Below are 4,545 nucleotides of genomic sequence, written 5' to 3' on the forward strand. Positions count from 1 at the left end.
CCTTGTCCTTTTTTTGAGTTTTTGGCCCTGTTATTAGCAAATTCCCCAAATTTGCTTATATATCATGCTAGTATTGCCTCTTGGAAGTCCTGAGTTCCACATGTTTGTTGTTTAATGAATGAACAGATACCTCTTTTGATTTATCTTAACTTACCCATGCTCATGTTCCAAAGATTTTCCCCATGTTCACATCATGGGTCCACATTCCCAGGGACACATGGCTCGTTTATAGACTGGCATGTTATCTGTGTTCTCTAATGTTGCACAATATGGTCCCCTGATTTTGGGATCTGGTGTACACACTCAGGGCCACCTTAGCCTTGTGTTTTACAAGTATATGGAAGTCTTTATCTTTTAAGAGTGTACACACTCAGGCCACCTTAGCCTTGTGTTTTACAAGTATACGGAAGTCTTCATCTTTTAAGAGTGAAGTGTCAGAATACCCCACACCATTTTCATCTTTTACTTGTCTCCCTACTTCAGATTTCATTACAGCATTCCTATGATTCCAGGACTCAAAATATACAAACAACAGCTTTGAGGAGTGAATGCACCATAGTTTTCAATATAAAATCAGGGCCACATTTCTCTCCGGTTTCCATGACCATTTCTGAAGATATTTGGTGTTGCACTGATCTTTTCCAACACAAACAGAGCTGCTGTCCTTCACAGCTAATCATGGCATAACATCCACAGCTCTGATGAAGGAGAACTTGACCGTGCGGCAGGAGTCCAGGATTCTGGTCCTGGACCTATCTTTGACTAATTATGTGATCCTGGGTAAATCATTAATCCAATAAAACCTTATGTGTTTTGTTGTAATTGTGCTGAATACTGGGATAAAGAAATCAGTCCTATATCCTCCCTTGTGGAACTCACAAGCTACTCAAAGAGATTGATAGGAAAATCAGTGATTAAAATAGGGTATGATAAATGTCAAGAAGTCTACACTAGATATGGGAGAACAGAAGATAGATCTCTAGATGGGCCACCTGATGTATCTGGAGGTAGGGGAAGAAGGTCTTCAAATACTTTCCAAAGAGTGATGATAGTTGAACTGAAACTTGGTGAAGCCTGGTTTGTTCACTGTTGTAGTCCCAGCCCCTGGAACAGTGCCAGGTACAGGCTAGGTACTCAATAAATGTATGTTTACTGATGAAAGTAAGGAGAGAATTCTATGTGGCTGTAAGGACTTAGACAAGGTGTGGAGGTGTCAGAAACATGGTGAGTTTAGGGAACTATGAGCAATTATGGAGAGTCAGAGTGAACACAGAGGGAGTGGTTGGGCTTAAGGCTGGAAATACAGCCCAAGATCAGAATATAAAAGGTCCTGGCTTTTGAACTTATGAACTTTTCTTGAAGGTGATAGGGAGTCACTAGAAAATTCAAGCACTAGAGTCACACAGTCAGATTTTGGTGTTAGCCTGATGTGCCAGTTATCAATTACTGTCTCTCAGCTCCAAATTCACCCTGTATTCCTTCCTCAGCAAAAATGGCAGTAGGTCCTTTACATATTTTTCCTTTGCCAGCTGTCATAATGATAAGCATTGTCAGTACAGGGCACTGGAGGGGACACTGGAGGAGGAAGGAGTTTCTCTTGAGATGTGCTCCTCTTGCTAGGCTGTAGGAACTTGCAGTTTCTTCAGTGCTGGGATCCTATAGTGTACATCTTCTCCCGCATCTGGTTCATGCAGTATGTGATCTCTTGAGTGCCCAACTGCTGCAGTATCCAGCGACTATCAGTGCCCAACTGCTAGCAGCTTCCCCTGGCACCTCTCTTGGGAAGGTTTGTAGCAGAGTGCTACCAGTGAGTCACTTTTTTGTGAATGGTTTCTCTGGCATCCCAGCGAGTGAATTGTGCCTGCCTGGATCCTCAGCAATTTCTCTGCCCTCCTGTGAGCTGTGGCCATATGCTCTGCAACAAGCTCTGGGAGAGGTTGCTTCCTTGAGTGATCTATCTCAAGGGTAGTGGTTGCTCCTTCTTTTAACTGTGATTCCTATATATTTTAGATCTCTCCTTCCATCTTACTAGCCAATTGTTCATTACTCCAATCCCATTATTGTTAAAAATACTTTATTCTGAACTTCCCTTGTTAAAATTAACATACGATTTCTTTCTCTTTGTTGGACTCGTAAACACACACTGACAGCTGTGTGGATGGGCTGAAGAGAGTGGGGCGAAGCTTCAGGCAGGGAGCCTGGTTAGGAGAACATGGTATCACTTTTGGCAACAACTCTCGAGAGTTTCATTGCCTTGGAAAGTAGTTGCAACAGGGAGGGAGAGGAGAGACAGGTATTTAGGAGATAGAATCTACAGGACTTGGTAACCACTGGAGGAAGAAGAGGCAGGGAAGAAGAGAGGAGAAACTACAGTGACTATCAGTTTTCAAGCTTGGATGACTGGGTGCATGGTGGTGGTACCGTTGTATTACAGATATAGAGAACACTGGAGGAGGGTCAGGTAAAATTCTCCTCCGGTCCTTCCATTTACTCTCAGAAGTTCCATGCACCTTTGAGTCACAAAGACTTGGCATCACAAACTCCTTGAGTTGGAGAGGAACCAATCAATGACCAACTTTTCTGCTTTTGGGCATTTAAACACTAGGATTACACATAATCAAATTTTGGTGTTTGGGACATTTGTTCACATTGGATAAAAGAAGTGGAGAAAAGGTCCCTTCTATCCTAACATTTCACCATTCTTACATCTTGTAAAACTCTTTTCCATTCTTAAAGCTCTCAGTATGGCAGGCCTTCTTCAATTGTACATTACAGGGCTCGCTCCCACCCCCAACTCTTAAAATTCAATAAATTTCCTCTTAAGTGAAATCTACATGCCTTGCAATGTGGAATGTCAGGCCAACACATACCAGCTAAATGCTGGAGTATAAGTCTTATCAAATATAGACTATTAGGCTTGTTTCTGGAATTTCTCATTTGGTTTTATCAGTGTGGACTAAGCAGGGCTTCAGTTACATAAATGAAAGTTTCCAGTTACATGAATGAAAGGCTCCAGACACCAGACTTGCAGAGGCAGTTTCTATGAACAGCTCTTGGAACAGCTCTTGCAACCAGGCCCCAGGCAACTGTACATCTTTGTTGGGTTTGGAATTGGAGGTGGTGGGTTTAGGACATTTGGTTACTCTTGCTTGGAATGCACTCTCCTCCTTCATTCTTCCTTCAAAGCTCTGCTCAACCTTCCCTTACCTTCCTGTTAGTTCCATTAAACTCTTTCAGAGCATCTCTTACCCATCTCTAATTTTACATCATTTGGGTGATTCTTCAATTAACATGTGCCTCCCCCAATAGACTGTAAACTCCAGTCACCTGCCCACAAGAATGGTCAGTTTTTGCTCACTGTAGAATTCCAATGCTTAGCCAGTGCTTGGAATTTAGTCAGTGTTTGACACTTGTAAAAATGAACGAATGATAGCAGTTTATAAAGTGCCAGTCTGGCACACTGGTCCTCATGACAATCCCCCAAAAATATTTTTATATCCATGTTAAAAAAAAAATCCAGAAAAGCAGAGATTTGACTTCTCAGTGACGGTCTCCAATTTCAGATTCTGTTGTGTTTCCAAATCACTGTCCTCTAGGTAAGAAATCATGTAATAGTAGTTCTGGGTACAAAATACACACGTAATTTGGCTAGAAAGCAATTCCCACGCCGCCCTGCCATCGCATTCCCTTAAAGTTCACGGAGCCCTCCCCTTGCTCTGTGGACACGGAGGGGCTCAGAATCCGGGTGGGCCCGTCGGGCAAGACTCGTCCCTCTGACAGGGCGCAGCCCTCGGGGCGCTGCCCTCCCTCCCCTCCCCTCGGGGCTGGCTACCTCAGGTTTCTTCCCGAACGGGCTGTGGGGTTTCAGACGACACCTGGCGCCTCAGGCGGGAAGTGTGGGGAGAGGTGCAGTGCCCCGACCCTGGGCGGAGGCAGAGCAGCAGCAGCTGGCGGGAAAGGCGACAGCGGCTGGGAGGGGCGGCAGCGGCGGGGCGCGACCGGGCTTTGTTAGCGCTTCGCCTTCGCCTGGCAACCCCGACGCGGGCTTGGCTGCCTGGGGACCTCCACCGCGGGCGGGCGCGACGTCACAGAGCCGCCCAGCCCCGCGCCACCGCCTGGGTGGAGGGTCCCGGCGTGACGTCACAGAGCCGCCCCGCCCCGCGCCGCCACCTGAAAACTGCTTCAGGCTTTGCCGGTGGTGGTGGTGGTGGTGGTGGTGGTGGAAGGACCAGATAGATGTCCCTTAGGGCTAAGGATAGCGCGGAGGACGTTAGGAAACTTGAGGGACTATGTAGCGATTTACAGTGTCTTTTGGCTTGTGGCAAGTGGGCAGGTGAGGGGAAGAATAATAGCCGCAAACGCTTCCTACAGTGCTGCTTTTTTTTTTTTTTTATTTCAGGGTATTATGAGGGTACAAACATTATGGTTACACTTTATGTCTTTGCCTCACCCAAGCGAGGGTTAAAGGCATGCCCTTCCCCTCTACAGTGCTCCCGGTGTCCTTTAGTTGCGGGTTTACCCCCCCATCCCCCTAATCCCTGGAGA

At 46.1% G+C, this 4,545-nt stretch overlaps 1 protein-coding gene across 1 annotated transcript in view; it reads right to left on the bottom strand.

Annotated features, from left to right (window-relative positions):
• The window catches only part of ROPN1 (rhophilin associated tail protein 1), a 33,433-nt gene extending 29,509 nt beyond the window's left edge, over nt 1-3,924 (bottom strand). Inside the window, exon 1 of the mRNA XM_012640254.1 lies at nt 3,833-3,924. The gene's annotated coding sequence lies outside the window, so the exon portion shown is untranslated. The remainder of the gene's footprint in view (nt 1-3,832) is intronic.
• Nucleotides 3,925-4,545: the final 621 nt, after the last annotated feature.

The sequence above is a fragment of the Propithecus coquereli genome, unplaced genomic scaffold (assembly GCF_000956105.1).
Source record: "Propithecus coquereli isolate 6110/MARCELLA unplaced genomic scaffold, Pcoq_1.0 Scaffold10, whole genome shotgun sequence".
Classification (NCBI taxonomy): Eukaryota; Metazoa; Chordata; class Mammalia; order Primates; family Indriidae; genus Propithecus; species Propithecus coquereli.